This window comes from Symphalangus syndactylus, chromosome 3, assembly GCF_028878055.3.
Source record: "Symphalangus syndactylus isolate Jambi chromosome 3, NHGRI_mSymSyn1-v2.1_pri, whole genome shotgun sequence".
Lineage (NCBI taxonomy): Eukaryota > Metazoa > Chordata > Mammalia > Primates > Hylobatidae > Symphalangus > Symphalangus syndactylus.
The window spans coordinates 91,431,476-91,452,227 of NC_072425.2; the positions used below are offsets into that span (position 1 = coordinate 91,431,476).

Consider the following 20,752-nt stretch of genomic DNA (forward strand, 5'->3'; position numbering starts at 1 on the left):
TTCTCAATATTCTGTAGAGACACAGCAGAGCTGAACACACCATACACTAGGCAACATTTTCTGTAGATAATCTGAATTCTATGATGATTTGAAATATGCCTAATATTGTTTCCATTAAACTCTGTCAAATATGTTATAACTGTGTTAAGAATTTATATACCATAAATTTCCTTGGACATTTTAAATACCAAGTTACTAATTACCTTCCCTGCCAAAAGTTCATAAGATATAAAGTATTTACTGTTAAGTAGCTTCTACATTTCACCTTAGGGAATGGTGAAATGTTTTCCAGTGGGTAGCTTTAGTGACACATGCCTAAAAAAACTGATGAGTAAGATACCATAGAGATATGTTAAAATCCCATGCTTCTGGTTTAACAGCCCAACTTTTACTGAGAAAGATGGAAATAAATGTGTGTCTTCCTTGACAGGAGATTTTATACAGGAGGGTACAGAGAGGATCCAAGTCATAAATAAAGGACTTGGCAAATTGTTACTGGGAATCTTTTGTCTGGACAGGGAATTTCACTCTCAGAGGAAAATTTTGAGCACCATGTTAAGTGTCCTTAATAAAATTTCTCCCAAGAAATTTTACCCAACTAACTATATTCACAGTTACCACCTGTCTTTCAAGATGTATGATTCTTCTCTCTCATTCAGTAGATTCACTTCACTCTTTGCTTGCACATAACGTAAATATTCAGCTTGTTTAATAGAAATAGAAATTGAATTCAATATAAGTGGACAGACAGCATTTACAAATGAAAGACTGTTTCATGTGATTTGTAATATAAAATAGTGATAAAATAAGTAATTTATTGGGTGCTTGCAATGTGTCTATTCAGTGCTTTATACCATTATATCAGTAAAATTTCTCAACCACTCTGAAAGTAGGCACAACTATAATTCTAATTTTTAGATAAGGGAATTGAGGCAGAGAGGTAAAGTAATTAGCCTTCTTAGTAAAAAGTGAAAAAGTAAGCATTTAAAACATTTTTCTTGTAACATAAAAATTACTATGAGTCAGAAACTCCATTTCCTGTCAAGATGGCATAATGAACCAGATTTACTATCCCACCTGAAATAATTAAAAATGGACAAAATATTTGAAGCAAACATTTTATGACACTGGACATGAGGCAACAAAGGAGAGTAATCCCTGTGAGATGTGAAATTTTCAAGGTGAGACCAAATATTGTTCCAGTTTAATGCCTTGAAAGATTTTCCAGTGATGGGGCAGTGAGCAGAAACCGAAGAAGAAGTGAGGAAACTCACAGAGTGGAAGAAACAGAGCTGAAAGTCTGACAACACCAAAGTGTTCACAGGAGGAAGAACCAGAGAGGAGAGGGAAGCACCAAGCAACACAGAGAATTCCAGGCCTATACAGAAGTTCTTCCCTTGAAAAATCAGCAGGGTACTGAGCTGTACACGTGTGTAAGGAAACTAAATGAGGCTAGGGAAAGAATAAGCCTAAAGAGTTAAAGGTAATAGTTCCTGATGGTCACAGAAGGCTAGAAATGAGAGGAAAGCCTCTTTGATCACGGGACACTGAGTATGGTAAACCGAAGAGGCTTCCCCCAGTGGTGAGAAGTAATAGCCCTAGACAGCATTACTCTAGTCATGCCTAACTGGAACCAAAAGGATAAAACTGTTTTCAAATAACTGCCCTTAGATAAAGCTAAGGAAGAATATTTATAGAAGTACAAAAAATTTTTCAAGACCCAAGAAAGTAAAATTTGCATTATTTCGTATATAATAAAAAATTACCAGGTATGCAAATTAGCAGGAAAATATAACCCCAAATAAGGAAAAATTAATCAATCAAAATAGGCCAAAAACTGATAGAGATCCTAGGATTAATTGAAGAGAAAACAGAAAAAAACACATTGAAACAGTTGTGTCACTGTATCCCCTATGCCCAAAAAACTAAGTAGTGACATAAAAGACTTTAAGAAAGAACAAAATAGAAGTTCTAGAGATGAAACTATAACCTGTCAGATAAAAAATACTTTGGATGAGACTAACAGCCAATTAGATATTGCAGGGAAAAAAGATTAGCATACCTGAAGATACAGCAACAGAAACTACCAAAATATGAAACACTCAGAAAAGAGAATTAAATTTTTTTAAAAAGAAGAGAGAATTGTCAACATGTGGGAGCATTTTAAGTGATTTAAAATACATATATTTGAAGCCCCCAAAGAGTAGAAGATAATTTAAAGAAATACTGGCAAAAAAAAAAATTCAAATTTTGATGGAAAATATAAATCCACAGAATCAAAAAGTTCAACAACCACCAGGCACGTGTGTGTGCGCACACACAAACACACACACACACACACATAAACACACAAAACACGAATAAAACTACTCCAAGGCACATTATCATCAAATTTCTCCGAAAGAGTCATAGAGGTAGGGGAAAATCTTAAAAGTAGTCAAGGGGGAAAACACACACTTTAAGTACAAAAGAAAAAAGATAAGGATGGCAGATATTTTATGTCAGAAACATTGTAACCAAGAAGATAGTGGAGCCAACATTTTCAAAATACTAAAAGAAAAAAAAAAGTCAACTTTGAATTCTACACCCAGCCAAAATATCTTACAGAAAATGGAACAGACTTCTTCAAACATACAAAAACTGAAAGAATTCATCACCAGCAGACTTGTACTTCAACAAATGTTTAAGGAAGTCCTTCAAGCAGAAGGAAACTGATGCCAAATGGGAAAATTGATTTATACAAAGAATAAAAGGCACAGGAGAAGGTAACCATATGAAAAAATAAACATTTTTAATTATTTAAATATCTAAAGATACTTGAATGTTTAAAGAAAACTCATAAAAATTCAGCATGGGATTTATAACTAATATAAAGTAAAATCTATGACAATGACAGCACAATAGGAGGGAGAAATGGAAACACACTTTTGGTAAAATTCCCATGATATACATGAAATGCTATAATATCACTTGAAGATAGATTATAATTTAAAGATGTATACTATAAATACTAAAGTAACAACTAAAATAACAAAACAAAGACTTGTAGACAATAAGCCAATAAAAGGAGATACAATGGAATCATTTTCAAAATAACCCATAAAAAGGTACAAAAGTAAAAAGGGAACAAAGAATGGGCAGAACAAGTAGGAAATGAGTAGCAAAATAATAGATTTAAACCTAACCATATCAATAATCACACTAAAGGTACATGGTCTAAACATTCCAATTTAAAGGTGGAGATTATCAGATTGGATTAAAAAAACAGTACTCAATTATACGCAGCCTTCAAGGTACTCATTATAAACATAATGACTCAAATAGGTCAAAAGTGAATGGAGTGGAAAAGATATACTATGCTAACACTAATCAAAAGAAAGTTTAAGACACATAGCTTGCAAAGCAAAGAATATTACTGGAGATAAATATCATTTCATAATGGTAAAGGGGCCAATTTATCAAGAGGATGTAGCAATCCTAAATGTTTGCGTACCTAATAAAAGAGATTCCAAACACATGAAGCAAAAATTAACAGAATGGCAAGGAAAAACAGACAAATCCACAATTATAGTAGGAAATCTCAATACTATTTTCTCAATAACTGATAGAAAACATAGACAGAAAATTAGTACGAATGTGCAAGACTTAAATACCACTATCAACATACTTGAGCTCATTAGCACTTGTAGAAAACTCAACAGCATAATACACATTCTTTTCAAATGCATATTGAATATTTACCTATAAATGTGGTCTTATAGACCAAATTGTGTGCAATAATACATCTCAATACATTTAAAAGAATTAATGTCATAGAAGTTATGTTTTTAATCCCCGGTAGAATAAATTAGAAATCACTTACAGAAAGATATATGGGAAAATCTTAAAATATGTGGAAAATAAATACAACATTTCTGAATAATCTACAGATCAAAGAATTAAAAAATAGGAAATATTTTATTTTTATGTTTTAGTGTATAACTGTAAGGTGTACAATATAAAGTTTTGAACTACATATACACAATGAAGCTACTATGCAAATTATCATATCACTTCACACAGTACGTTCTTTTTTAATTTTTTTAAAATATTTTAAACTGAATGAAAATGAAAACATATCAAAATCTGCAGATTGCTGCTAAAACAGAACTTAGGGGAAAATTTATAGCATTAAGTGCCCATAGTAGAAAAGAAGAAAGATCTTAAGCCAATTGCTTCAGCTTCCACTTTACGAAACTAGAAAAAGAGAAGCAAATGAAACCCAAAGCAAGTTGAAGAAAGGCAATAATGAAGATCAGAGTGGAAATCAGTAAAATGGAAAGTAGAAAAACAATAGAGAAAATCAACGAAATCAAAAGCTGATTATTTTAGAAGATCCAGAATACTGACAAACTTGTAGCCTGACTGATCATGGAGAAAAAAAAGACAAGATACTAATTACCAATATTAGGAATGGAAATCATGATGTCACTACAGATTCTACATATACTCAAAGCATAATAAGAGAATATTACCAACAACTTTATGCCTATACATTTGAAAACTTACATGAAATGGGCAAATTCCTTGGAAAACACAAACTACCAAATTCAAGAAGAAATAGGTAGCATGAATAGCATGATATTTATTAAAGGATTTGGTTTCAAAATTTAAAATCATTCCACAGGAAGAGCTCTAGGCCCAGATGGAGTTAACTGTTGAATTCTACCAAGGATTTAAAAAAATACTAATAATGTCAATTCTCTGTAAACTTCCATAAAATTAAAGACTAAGGACTCTTTCTCAACTTATTATATGGGATCAGAATAACCCTGATACCAAAATCTGAGGAACACATTACAAGAAAAGAAAATTATAGACCAATGTTATTTAAATAGAATACAATACTATATAAAAGTATTATATACCTTGACCAAGTAGGATTTATCCCAATAATGCAAGATTGATTTATCATCTGAAAATCAATAAATAAAAGATGCCATATTAATAGAATAAATAACAAAAACCACATGACTTTTCAGTAGAAGTAGGAAATACTAAATACATTCTTGATGACATGAACGTAGGTGCAAACTTTTTGTTTACGTCAAAGTAAGTGATATTCATTCAGTAATATTGCCAAATATTTATTAAGTACCTGCTATGTACCTTGAGCCTAATCCTTGGGTCTAAGAAAACATTAAGGAAAAAGAGACAAAAACCTGTGCCTCAACAGAGATTATATCTGTATTGTTGTCATTATCACTGCAACATCGTTGTCATTTCTCTTCCTCTGTTCAGGTATTTCTTTGAATAGCAATGGTACTTTATCACCCACTGCAACGTTGCCAACATGGTGAGTTGTTACTGCATACTGAGTTGATTATATATAACTTACCCTGTATCATCATAGCCTGTGCACATTCTATTTCTACTTCTGAAATGTGAATTATCTTAAAGATAATAATTTTATTTTTCCATTCCTGTTTACCAGGAAAAAGGTACTTAACCCTGTTGTAGATTTAAATAACAAAATAGTGAAAAATAGTAATGCCTTAAAGTTGCACAGTGCTCTATACTTTTCAAAGCATTTTCACATTGATTATCTCATTATCTCATTTTTAAAACTATTTGAACTCACCAGAGAAGGATAATGTTATGTTTATTTTACAGATGAGAAAACTGAAGTCCAAAGAAGTTAAGCGATTTATCCATCATTCACAGCTATTTAATTTTTATACAAAAATATACGTTATTTACCCATCTCCTTCAATTTTCAGAAAGATAGCTGGTTTTAAAAATATGCATCATCTTTTTTGAATGTAGTGGCACATGCCCAATCATTTCCTAAGCGGGCCACTTCAAATACATTCAATAATGAAACCCTTTTAATATGGCGACTAAATATTTCTACTCAATGGTAATGAAGTTCAGAACATACACACGCTGCAAGTCTTACACTGTTACCAGATGATCAGGCTGGCCGGAGTGAGCAAGTGCCCTTGTGAGGAAGATGAGATCAGGAACTAAAAATGCACATTATTATAACATTAGAATCCAAACGTAAAAAATATTCATTACATGTCTACAAAGTTACTCTGTAAAAATAAATTCCCCTTACTGAGGGATGTTTTCAAAGTATTATACAGGAATGTTAAAAAATAAGCTGCTTTTTAGACCTATATCATGAAACCATGTAGTTGATTTAGCTAGAAAAATAATCATCTTACTCAAATTATTGAACAGAGGCTAACTCAAAGTGCTAAAGCATATTTTGGAGATTCTTTATCCAATTTCCGTAGAACTGCTACTGCACAGCTGACAGGAAGAAAGGAAGAAAGGTTTTCCTCTGCTATAAATAAAATACAGAAGTATAAGAAGGGGGAGCATTTGAAAGTTGGTTGATTTGCTGTTCCTCTTTTAAAAGTCACTAAATTAATGTGAAAATAATTAATATAGTAAGTTGTTCATGGATTTCTCCAAAATGACTGCAAATTTTTGAAAAATAATCTTACTCTATCACTATCTCTGAAATAAATTAAATATATTATAAAATAATTAAAGAAAATCTAACAAAAGCATTAAAAATTATGTTTCTAGGCACATGCAGAGCTCATTTTACTTTAATTATACACTTCTTTAAATTGGTAATTATAAAATACATCCTGACAAAATTAGTTTTAGTTACAAACTTAGGCATGTAAATTTCACACAGCCACCATTTTTTTCTGACACACTGTCAGAATGTCACAGTTTTAAATAATGACAGTACATGGTATGACACCACTACTTTTTAAAGAAATACATCCACAAGAACTTAACGTTCAATTGGCTTCCTCAAAAGAATATAGACAAGGAATAAATCATGACAATAGCTTGTCATCTTATAAAACATGAAATTAGCATAATGAAATATTATAATAAATATCCTGAACTTGGAGAGTGACTTTTTGAAATATTTTGCATGAGATTAAACTAGCAATAATAATTAAATCTCACCCAAATGGCTAGGATTGCAGCCAAATTTCTATCAGTTTTATTCTTTAAAATATAGAGACAATTTTACATATATTCATAGTGAAAAGTACATATGTTAAAATGAAGATGTTATTTACAGCAGAGAGGACAGTATAAATCAACAGTCTTCTCATTACAGAATTCATTCCACAGAGCCTTGTTTGCTTAACTGTGCTTATGTATGTGGACTGCATTTGGGTCAGTGGTTGAATGTGAAAACATGGGACACAAAGAGAGGGGTTAGGATATAGCACATGGATAACCAGATCTAGGCAACATCTCACGAAGGATTTAAAATGAGGCTAGGCCAAAATGCTTATAATAATAACAACAACATTAACAATAACAACTATTTGACCTGATACAAGATATGCTATGTGCTATTAATTTCCATCTTGTAAATGGAAAAACTGAGGCACAAGAGGTTAAAATACTTGTCCAAGACCTGATATCTAGCAGGCATTTGAGTGAAAATTTGATTTCAGCCATTCTGACTACAGAAGGTAAATTCTTAATTTTCTTAAGAGAAAATGTAAAAGCATTGCTCCAAACTAAATATTTTATAATTATATCATTTACATCATCAATGTTACATCATGAACAATAAAATAAGTAAAAAGACAAACTACAAAATGTCTGTGTGACTGAAGTACTTCTTGAAATATACTAGTTCATGTCTTATACTTGCCCTTATTTATGGATTGGCCTTCCAAACAAAATCACTTCCCCAACATTGGATCAGCCATGATCCTTTCTTCACTCATCAGTTCTGCTGACAGCCAGTTAAGGTGATGGTTTGGTATCATCCCAGGTACAGCAGGGCTAATAATCCTGCCTTTTTCTTTACTTCCTTCTATGAGAAAGAGATTCTAAGCATTCTTAGAAGGATCAACAGTAGCTCAGCATTTACCTCCACCCTTTACCTGAGAATGAATCCACTTTCCCCATTAATCTTTTCAGACTCATTAGAGATGTCTAAAATTAAAGTTATCTAATTCTTGCCCTTTTACTCTCCCAGGCTCCGATAGACTCTTGCAAGTTAAAGCAATGAAAAACAGCTAATAGCCTTCCCAGAACTGCACTAAGATAAGAAGAAAATCCATGTACATCAAGACCATTGTGGGCCTGATGAAACCTTGGAACATGGCAATGAGCAATCAAAAAGGAACCACGAGATGGGATCTCTGGGTCACAGTCCTACCTGCTGAAGAAGCCACAAGATTAGGACCTAAGATTATTGGTGGCATAAAGATCAGTATTTTTTATCTCTCTGCAGCTATTGCTAAATTGTTTTAATTTTTCTCCTGTGCCCTGCATTAAATGCATTTCTTCCAAGTTCCATTTTTTTGCTTCTTCCTATTTTCAAGGTTTTATTTATCTCCTTAGGGTTGGAAAATCTTCTGAAAGATGGTGGGCGGGAAGTAAGTTGACAATTCTCACTTTCAATATGAAGACTTTCTCTTAATCCCTTTTCAATCCCTCACTTCCAGCTTCCCATATTTCAGTTGTCTGAAAGTCTCAAAATCTATGGATTAATTTCTTCTAATAATCAACTTCTTAAACCCTGCTGGACAAAAAGAAAAGTTGTCTCCTAAGTGTGCAGGGTAGTGAGCCAAAGAGGGGAGAGAAGTGATCTGGTGATCTGTTATTTACACACATTTTTAACCTACCATTATGTACTCAGCCCTTAACCCCCTGCCTGTAATCTCTGGACCCGTTAGAGTTTCAGAGAGCAAAATAGCTTGCTTCTCAATGTCACTCTCCTTATAGACATTGAACCTGAATTTCCTCTGTGGTGCTAACTCCTCCACCCTCTTCATATATTCCTAAAATTTGCTAACATTCCTTCTTTACAATTATCTTTGTTCCTATGCTTTTTCCTGTGCATTCATAATTTAAATTCTTATTACTACTTGAGTGGAGTTTCTGAAAATAATGGATATAAACATATATTTTTATTAATGTACTGGAAAAGTTACTTGATTTTTGAAAAAGTGACCATCACCAATAATCTTTAATATAAAACATGCCCCGATTGTAACAAGAATGCCTCTGGCATTTGACAAATTATGAAATAGATTGAGATACATTTTCTTACATAATAAGGATTATATTATTTCTAGTTTATTAATATTTTCCTGCAGGAATAGTTTTTTTATCCATCTCTAGTGAGATGTTTTTTTCTTTTGATCTAGTTCTGTGATTATTAATGAATTCCTGACTCTAAGCCATTCCTGATTCAGGTGAATTATTATTTTAAGATATTGCTAAATTTAATTTGCTACTTTATACTTACACTTTTGCCTATAAAGTCATAAAAATTATTGGTCTGTAGATTTTTTGTGATATGATATTCTGTCAGTTTTAGATTCAGGAGTATGAGACCTTCAAAAACAGTCGCTAGAATACTTTCTAGCAACTTCTATTCATTAAGAATTTATCTCTTGAAAATTTGAAAACCTAACTGGTAAAAACATTTTGAGAAGTAATTCTCAAATGATATTTTTCCAGTTTTTCCCTTTTCAAAAGCTGTATTTTTCTACTCTGAAATTATAAGTAGTCATTGACTTTTTTCCTGCCACCAAGTTTCACAGTGTGTTAGCTTATAATTTCTATTTTTATTATAATTTATATTTCATTTAAACTTCTTTACTCATTTTTAAAATGACTACTTAACATTTTTAGCTACATTTTCAGACATTTGTAATTATTATTTTTAAGAACCAGCTCTTGCATATGTGAACTCCACTTTTTACTGATTCTTAAACTTTATATTTATCGTACCTCATTCCCCTTACATTGTTACATTATGTTTAAATTTTACATTAAAAAATTCCTAAATGATTTGCTGGGGTTTTTATTGTTGTTTCATAGTGAAATTATTTAATACTAATATATTTGCCATAAGAACAGCTTTGGCTGCATCTCATAAGGTGCACCGTTTTGTTTATTCCCTTAATGGTGTTACTATTTTCTAAATAACCTATGATTGCAAGCTTTTTAAAAACACATTTCATGGTGTGTATTTGAGGTTTATATCCTGATGACATGGGATATAGAGAGATAATAAAATGGCTATATAGTGAAGCAGATGAACATAGCTATCATCTCACATAGTTACTATTTGTGTGTGACAAGAGCAGCTAAAATCTACTTAACAAAAATCCCTAATACTATACAATTTTATTAACTTTAATCCTCATGTTGTACATGAGATCTCTTAATTAGTAATCCAACACATGTGCTATTTTGTGTTCTTTGGCCTAAATCTCCCCATTTCCTCTCTCCAACCTCACCCCATCCAATGGTAAAGACTGTTTTAACGTTCTCTATTTCTATCTCTAGTTGAGCTCTGTTTAAAAACTGCCTCTGACCCAGTAGTTTTTAATGGCTTGTTTCTTCCATATAGTTGTTTATTTTGTGTTACTGTTTTTCTTACTAATTTCTGCTTTATTACATTGTGATCAGAGAATACAGTATACAGAGTATCTTTTGGCATATAAATTAATACCTAACAATATCAGCAACTATATTTGGCATGACATAAACATAAATTTCGGCATAAAATAAATTAAGGCTTTTCAGACTATAGTAAATACTCTGAGAAGGGATCCTTGTGTAAATTCATTTCCTCACAGTAGAATATTTCTGTCAAAGATTCCTGCACTTCTGAAATTAAGCCAGGTTTCTGCTTCTCCAATGCCATAAGGTGTATGTTGATTTCTCAGCCCCTAACAAAACTATTAGCTCACAGTCCACTGAACATGAAAAAAGATTACATCCTTTATCTTCAACACAAAAACATAGGCCAAATTGAGATGTAGTATTTTTCAACTATTTAAATAATCACCATCTTGAATTTCTGGAAAGTATTTTAGAAATGTATTAATTGAAATCCACAGCAGCTCAATGGCTTGCCTGCCATTCCACACCTAATATAAAGGAGCCAGGTGCAAAACATTTTTTTATCCCTGTGCCATAGCTCCCTTCCAATGCATCCCCTCTTTTATTGGACCAATTATGGAATATACTCGATTTTAAGTATTTTTAATTTATTTGGTTAGAAAAGCTATATGCAAGAAGAAAAGCAACAGTCAAGCTTAAGTGATGAGGAGAATTTTTTAAAGTAAAAATCTCTCTCTCTCTCTCACACACACACACACCCACACACACACGCGCACACGCACAGCCACAATTCACAGACACTTGGAAAAACTAAAAAATGGTCTTTGAGGTGGAATGAGGAAGGCTCTTAGGGGAACTCTGTCTAAATAGACCAGTTTATAATATTTACTTGTCAACCTTACCTTATTTCTACCAGAATATTTTGGTTGTTAGTTTGAAAATCTCTAAATGAAAAAATAATCAGGGAAATTATTAAGTATCTGGGTGAATTACTCACTCTGCTAGAAAGAATTTTTATTCGAACTCCAAAGAAAATAGATGGCACTGTTTTAAACAAATTTAAACATCTGAATGAGTGGCAAACGCCATGAAAAGTATATTGTGCTTGACAGAATTCCAGTATCTGTGTTCCAGTCCTGGCTCTGGAACCTGAGCATCTAACTCAATACTTCTCTAGGCCTCCTTTTCCTAAGAGGCTCTGTACATGTGATCACCACTGTGCCACTGAACTCAAATTTTGTGAACCTGAGTTTGGAGGTAATATTGTTTATTATTTCAAGCAATCTCTATTGAGGATCTACTGAGTGCCAGACAAAAATGCTATGATATAGAATATAACATTTAAAAGGACAGTTCTAGTCCCTCTCTGCAACAAACTTGTAGCAGTCCACTACTTCATCACTTCGAATAAGGTAGGTAGTATACGTAAGATAATCATTATTCTAGTACATTTTTCCTGTGTACACAATAGACATTTTGTACTTCTTTTTTAAAAATTTTTTTATTATAATTTAAGTTCTGGGATACATTCTGAACTTCTTTGGGAGTAACTTGAGGTTGATGAAAACAAAAAGAAGAAAAGTTAAACATTTCTGTTCCATTCTGCAAGCGATACTACAGGGTCAAAAAGTTACATTTTACTACACAACTAATAAAAGGTAGTGCTATAATCCTCAGCTCCATTTTTGTCTGATATTATTAGAGCTATTCTAATTTTAACTGAAAATATATATTTCCTGAAAATATGTTAACTGAACTCGTCTTCTTTTCATTAAAAAACACAACTTTTCATTATGCCATATCAGAAATTAATAACAAAAGTAAAAGATAATTAGGCAAAGATATTTAAAATAAATGAAATTCATAAATGTATTACATGCCTGATTGTTTGGCTAAAATTAAACAACTAATCTGAATATGACTGATGGGAATGATGCTGAAGGAACAATTAAAACAAAGGCTAAGAGGCTCTGCACATGTGATCACTTCAGGTTAGGTCTCTTGTTATTTTCCATTTACCTCTTGATAGTTATACCTATCAAATGCAAAACTTATGATCAGTTTCCCATCTCTGTCTATGGTTGTGATGACAGAGAAATCAGTTGTTAATTGGTCAGCTCAAATTGTATTCATGTATTACTGTATGTCTGTGTAATCCTCCTTGATCTAAAATTTCCCTGATTCTCCTCAGGGTTATTTGCCTTATGTTAGTAAAACCAGGATGCCACGATGCTAAACTTACTGTTCTGCCATTTGTTTCAGATTATTCTTCCTACATGCTCCAATTTGCATAACTTTATTGTTTTGTAGATTCTAAGTTTGTGAATTTATTACCAAGGCACCTGCCAGTGTTACTGTATTTAAGGAACTGTCAGCAGTTTCTATTTTGGGGTTCTAAGTTGGCTACAAAAATTCACTCTGGGATAAATTTTGGCATGTGTTATAAGGTAGCAAACCAAAAGTGACTTATTTTTAGAAAACAGGGAGGGAGTAGAGGGGAAATAGTTTTTGGTTGTTTTTTTTTTTTCCCCTCCTGAGGTATAGAAATATAAAATCAAAAACAGAAGTTGGTGGTTTCAGAAGTATTCTAAGAGATTAATTCTCTTTGGTTTTCCTGAAGTTAATATCTTTTCAACCCATTAGTCAACATTACAGACTTATGATTTGGGGGACTGTGACAAAATATTAAAAATATCTGTTCTATTTATAGACAATGTATCTTGTATGTCCATTAATTTTAATAGTGGAACAGCAGTTTTAGGAGAAAAATATAATCCATTTAGTGAAAATTAAATGTGAACTAACAAGTTTCAGATTTCTGGCAAATATCTAAGTGTCTGAAATACCACCCTAAGTGTCCCCACGCCACACATCTACTCACTATTATCACAGAGCTTCACTAAAGTGTGAAGAATTACAGATGCCCTGGGTTTCATTTAGTTTTGAACCTATGTCTCTGAAAAGAATCTTCACAATCTAAATCTTCGTTTGGCAAGCAGAAAAGACTGATAAGTATAACTAGAACATCTGCAAAATAATATAATCAGAAAATTTTTATTTTCCCAAAGCATCAAGGTATGAGAGGTGGGTATCATACCTTTCCATTATTCTCACACACATGAAACACACACACACACACACAGACACAGACACACACACACACACAAGCTTTAGAATGTAGCAATAAAATATAACCAAAGTACCTTAGAAGTAAAATATATACTATTCCGAAAGCAAAACTAGTAAGAATGTTGTGGCTAGCTAAATGGTAGTTAAACATTTCTTGAGTACTTCTGGGGGCCAGGCACTAAGCTAGAGAGCTGGGTTAGTAAGCCTACATAAAATGCATAAAAGGCAGCAAGGAGGGTGTAATGTGAAATGCAGGAAAGAAACGGAAGGCTTCAAAAGACATAATCTGGATCCAAGTGCCATCAACAGGAATTATACTCTACCCATGTTCTTGAGCAATCTGATCCCCTGACAGGCACATCACTTTTGTGAATCAGAGACCACAGAATATCAGAGACCAGTATCATCAAACATTGAATTATACAATTCATTCCATTCACTGTTTTTTTTTTTTTTTTTTTGGAGAGATGACATTTCTTTTGTTTACTAATCGACAATTATTCCATTCACTCTTAAGCCGACACTTACCAAAGTGGCCTTCTAAGTACAATTTTTACATATTTATTTTAACTGACAAATAATAATTGTATATTTATGGAGTACAATGTGTTATTTTGATTTATGTTATACATTGTAGAAAGACAATGTGTTATTTTGATTTATGTTATACATTGTAGAAAGATGCATCAAGTTAATTAACATACCTATCAACTCACCAACTTACCATATTTCGTGGTGAGAATGCTAAAAATCTATTCTCCAGTAATTTTGAAATATAAAATACATACATTAAAACTGATTCCTCCAGTCTAAAATTTTGTACCCTTTGATAAAAATGAACAAATCTTTAGCCACACTAACAAAGAAAAAAAGAAGACCCAAACAAAATCAGAAATGAAAAAGGAGATGTTACAACTAATACCACAAAAATACAAAGGATCAGAAGAGACTATTATAAACTATTATATACCAACAAATAGGATAACCTAGAAGAAACAAATGAACTAGAAACATGGAACCTACCAAGACTGAACCAGGAAGAAACAGAAAATCTGAACAGATCAATAATGAGTAAGGAGACTGATTCAGTAATAAAATATTTCCTATCAAAGAAAAGCCCAGGACCTGATGACTTCACTGACAAATTCTACCAAACATTTAAAGAAGACCTAATACCAATCCTTCTCAAACTATGTTAAAAAATTGAAGAGGAGGAAATACTTCCAAACTAATTTTACAAGGCCATCATTACCATGATACCAGAGGCGGACAAGGACAGTACAAGAATAATAAATAAATAAACTACAGGCCAATATTCCTGATGAACATAGATGCAAAAAGTCCTCAACAAAATACTAGCAAACTGAATTCAAAAGCACATTAAAAAGACATCTCACTATGATCAAGTGGGATTTATCCCAAACATGAAAGGATGGTTCAACATCTGCAATCAGTAAATGTGAACACCATATTAACAAAATGAAGGATAAAAATTACATGATCTTCTAATTATAATTTGATTTTCCCTATAGAGTGACTTTCAGTTAGTTAGCACAGAGTGGGTTTACTTGTGTATTCTAAATTACTTAGTGCAAAGAATTCTTATTGTAAACCAATAAATTTGCATTTTGGTTGTACACTAATATCTGGTGAGTTTGGTTAATGCAAGCCTCTCCCTGCATGAGAGCTCTACTCCCAATATCCTAACCCAGTAAGTGTCTGGATCTCCCTGGCTGAGATCTACACCCTGGAAACTGTGAGTCCAGCACCAACACATAACAGGCACTCTTTAACAAACGAGTAAAGGCAATTCCACAATTGCAAAAAGCCCTGGAAGGCAGCTGACATCTCCTGTGATCACCCTTAGATTACTGTGTAGTTTTTCTCTCCAATTTCAATAGGAACTAAAGTTCAAAGAGAAAAATACTCACGGGTTAAGTTTCTATAATTTCATTTTATTGTAATGAACTCCAAAAAAAGCTAAAAGCAAAAAGGTTTCTAAGCCATACTTCATTTCCATTGTGATGTTCTCCAGTCATAATTACTGCTTAAATATTGTTTTATACCACGCTAGACTTTTCCAATTGGTATGGCAGCCTATTGCTGAAAGCCACCTTAGAACACTTCTAACTCAACACCCTCTTTTACAAAGGAGCAAATTGATGTTACTATTTCATCTAATACTATAACAATAAAAAAGGAAATAAGTACCAAATGAATATTAAAATAACCAAAAAACTGTTATCTTACTAATTAAAATCAGGAAGTTTGGTGAGTTTGATAGTAGGAAATAAAAAATTATTTCAGAGTAACTCATCTATATTATATTTTGCCATTTATTCAACTTTGGTTGGTATAGGCTCTTCAATTTTATCTTCAATTTTCTGGTAATTAATAGTTTTAATTAGCTTTTTCTCATTTATGCCAGATATAAAAACAAGTTCCTCAGAAATATGTGTTTTTCTTTTTGTTTTTCTCGTTTTTTTTAGCACAAAAATTTGCATCCCAAGATGAAGTGTCGCACATTCCATGTTCTGTTGTGTAACGGTTTTAATTAGTGTAATATTCCATGTTTTGGCTTTTCATAGTAGGTTGAATCTATGCAACTGTCATATCTGTAGGTCAGAAATGATCAATTATCAGCAATTTCATATAGTTCAAACAAATATTTACTGAAAATGTGATTATTACTGCAAATTAACTATATTATAGCATTACATCTTCTGGCCATTATATCTAGGTTCTGATATGTAAACTAAAAATAATAATATTTTAGTTACCGGATTAAATATAATCTATAGTAGGTAACTGCTTTTCATAAGAAATACGCTTATTTCCCTAAACACAACTATTTTTAATCTTATAAGCCTTCCATGCACTAATTAAAAATGAAAAAGAGGTGTTTCCTTACTAAATGAAATAGTCCAATAAATAATAAGTCAAATGTAAAGCCAGCTAAAATAAAAATCAATGTAAGAATTCATTTATAAATATTTTATAATATATCTGTATTGACTTTAATGGGTCATCAGCAGACAGGAACTAAAAAAAAAGAATTCCTTCAACTCTTAATTGCTTTTACAGATGTAATGAGGCATCCAAAGTCATAATGATGAAATGACAGAAAATAAGGTATTCAGGGGAAAGGTTCATGTTTACCTGAATAACCTTCAGGACTTAACCCATCAATAGACTACCTATAATCAGTTCTCCTCTGAATTCTAACTCTGAAGACCTCGGATTTCTGCAAAGTTTCTACCCTGTACAAAAGGTAGAAAGAAATAGCTTCTAGAAAGAAATAGCTTACAAAGATAGATGTGCACCAAAACAACATAGCCCATGCAGTACACAAGTCTTAACTAGCCCTACTATTAGGGCTAGTTTTTAAAAATCTCAACAATTTAAAAGTGATGATAAATCCAAAGTATACATTCATCATGGTTACAGATGGAGCATGTACCCTGTTAACATGTTGCTTTTCCTAATCAGATCCTTCATTCTGAGCACAGAAATTATGGCAGCATGTTTGGCTATTTGGGACAAAATCAAAAATATGTAAGTGGTGAAGAGGAATTGAGAATTGGTAATTCCTATAGAGAAGTGAAGCATCTACTGCGTTAGCATAAAATAACCAAGAAAATAATATAAATATTTCGGAATATGTGTTATCCAACGTCTACTTCTTTCAAACAATTTTTGCTCCAAACAAATTACAAAAATTCCTAAGTATGTTGTCATTTATAAAAAAAACACTTTCTTTTAGATGCTTTTATTCAAGCATACCTTATTTGAAGAATGTAGGGAATTTCACTTTAAGTTCTTGAAAGTAAAGGCCAAAACCTTTTGCCAGCAAAAATGAAACTTGAAATAAGACAATAACAGATCTTTACATTTACTAAAAACAGAAAATATTAAACGTAATTTGCTATGAATAATTTCATTTCTGCTGTGTCAGAATATCATTGGTCTAATTTATCACCTGAAAAGCAATAGTTTTACACACGTGTATCAAGAACAAAACCCAGCAGAATGTGTTCACTTTGGTTAAATATAGTGATGTGTGGCTTAACAACAGAGATACATTCTAAGAAATGGATTGTCAGGCAATATCTTCATGTGGACATCACAGAGTGCACTTACACAAACCTAGATGGTATAACTTGGCTATATGGTATAGCCTATTGCTCCTAGGCTACAGACCTGTAGAGCATGTTACTGTTCTGAATACTGTAGGCAACTGTTACACAGGTATAAGTATTTATGTATTTAAACATAGAAAAGCTACTTTAAAAACATATTATAATCACATACATGGTCTATCACATGACTGTACCATTAATTACAGCCAGTGACAGAAACAAACACTTATTTTATTTATTTATTTTTTTTGCTTAGATTACACTAGACCATGTGATTTTTACCACGAACTGAAGTTAAATAGCCCCAAACTTGAAAATTTTGTGTGTCTGTAATCCCACCTGCTTGGGAGGCTGAGGTAGGAGGATCACTTGATCACAGGAGTTTGATACCAGCCTGGGCAACACAGTAAGACCTCATTTCTTAAACAAAAAGAAAACAGCAAAATTAATTTCAAAAATAATAATTACATTGTGGTGACTATATGGAACTTAAATTGCTTTACTCTGGCTGTTCTAGTAACTTGTAATGGTAAACATGACAAGATGAAATCAGTCCTATTAAAAGGAGAATAATTATTAAATTGATATTTTGATCATAATGTCAACTGGGGAAATTGAAGACTTCTTTTTGTTTTATTCATTGCTGTTATATTTAAAAAATAGGGTTTTCTTTTGAAAAGCACTGAGCATCAAAAATTAAGGAAACTAATATTTATATTCACATGCTTATCTTAACCTTGATCTTTCTCTAGATAGTCTACTTCATCTCATAGACAAAATTATTGAGTCTTTTTTTATTAACTTCTGGTACATCTTGTTCCTTTTATTTCAGGCAATGGATTCAACTCGTACTTGTTGGTCAATTGTTCCTAATGTGCATAAACAGATGTAGCTCTCTGCTTAGATATTCAATAAGCTCTATGGTTTACAGCAGTTGAAGGATGGCAGAAAGGGAAGGGGGCTTATTATAACTTTAAGAACTTTCATAATTTATTAGATAGAAAAGGAACTTTATACTATTTTCAACTGGAGCTTAAAACAATCTGCTATATTTTAGTATTTGGTGAGGACGTCTCATGTCATTTATCACATTATACCCTGCATTATAATTATTTCTGTAAATGCTAAAGTTATTAAAGGGACCTCTAAGCACCACAAGGCAAGAGTTATTTCTTGTTCACCTTTTTATGCTCTACAACAATGCTTCTCAAATTTAATGTGCACACAAATCATCTGGGGGATCAATCTTATTAGAATGCAGATTCTGTTCAGTAGTTCCACAATGGGCCCTGAGGCATTGCAATTTCTGCCAACTGCTGCCCGTGCTGGTGTGAGGACCACACTGAGTAGCAAGGGTATACAGCACCCAAGAAAAACCATAAGCCACTCAAAAGGTATTTCCTTTACTTTTCTTTGAGAGAAATGCCTAATTAGCTATTGTAGAAAGTTAACATTATGAAGTATCTATAATATGCCAAAGACAGTTGATAATTCTTACATCCCTATGAGACTGGTACTATGATTATCTCCATTTCAGAGACAGGAAAATTGAGACACTAAGAGGTGAAGTAATTTGCCAAGAAATTGAACCGGGGTTTGCCTAATTTGAAAGCTTCATCTATAATCACATCAGCATGGTTCCCATTAGCATTTTTTAGCCATAATAAATGAGGTCATCTTGACTGCACTTTCCTCTCTCAGGGAAAGCCTTCCTCATCCTTCAAAGTCCAGAAAAATGCCACTTCTTTGACCCCCCTCCACTTTGTATAGTTTTGGAGATATAGATTGAATGTCTATGTGCCCCCAGCATTCATATGTTGAAGCTTCATCCCCAGTGTGACTGTATTTGGATGTGGGGCTTTTGGAAGCTGATTAGGTAATGAGAGCTGAGCCTTGTGAATGAGGTTAGTGCTCTTATAAAAAAGATCCTATAGAATTCCCTCACCCCTTCAGTCAGTCATATGAGGACAAAGTGAAACAAACAAACAAACAAACAAAAAAAAAACCACAAGCCAGGAAGCAGGTCCTTCCTAGGCTCTGAATCTGTCAGCACCTTGATCTTTGACTTCCCAGGCTCCACAACTGTGAGAATAACTGTATGTTGTTAAAGTCAAGTGGTCTATGATATTTTTGTTACAGCAGCCCAAACAGACTAAGACACCTGACTTTTCCTGAGATTCCCCAGCAATTTGCTTCTTGGTACTCACCAAAGACTATTAGTCACCAGGGTGGGTGTCCCTGGTCTTCCTTGCCAGGTGTCAAAAGCTTAAGACTTGGAACTAGGTCTTCTTCATTGTTGATCTCCAAAACTTAGGACATGGGAGCTTTTAAAAGATACAATGCCTCTACGCTCCACTTCCAGGGATTCAAATTTGTTAAAGCCCAGACATCAGCATGTCTATAAAAATCCGTTGAGGATTCTAATGTGCCCCCAGGTGAGAAGCCCTGACTTTGGGCTTCATGAGAGATGGTGAGGACTGGAGCTTTCACTGTGAGTGAGGTGTGTATCCCTTTGAGAGGTGTGACTCTCCACTAAAGTGTTGAGAATAGTCTATATGGAAACAAAGGCCCAAGCCAAGAACTGGGCCAATAAGTCAGAGGCCACTGTAATAATGTGACAGAGAGAATAGTGCTTTGGATCAGGGAGGTAGCAATGGAGGTGGTGAGAAATAGTCATGGGTCTAGATATATTTTCCCTAGTAGAGCCAATAAGAAAGAATTGGAAATCAGTGGATATGGAGTCTGGGAGACAGAATGGGTTCAAAGATAACTCGAGGTTATGGGCCTGAGCATCTAGAAGACTAGGTTTGCTATTTTCTAGCATGAGGAGGCCTTAAGAAAGGATAAATAACATGTAAACCTTTGATGCTATTCATTCCAGAAGTGGGCCAACCATTCTTGAGGTTGGTGTTATTTAAAATGGCATCCACCCTTTAGTAATGGAGTTCTTTTCCCTGTCATACTTTCTCCATCCTGACACCCTTCTCTAAACTAGGCACCTTTCCTTCCCCAAGCCAACTACCAAGCCCTTCCCAGAATCCTCCTTTCCCCTCATGAATCCTTTCTCATTTCCCATATGCTTA

General features: G+C 33.2%; 1 protein-coding gene across 7 annotated transcripts in view; it reads right to left on the bottom strand.

The window, feature by feature from the left end:
• The window catches only part of HDAC9 (histone deacetylase 9), a 914,075-nt gene that overhangs the window by 659,374 nt on the left and 233,949 nt on the right, over positions 1-20,752 (bottom strand). The window lies entirely within an intron of this gene.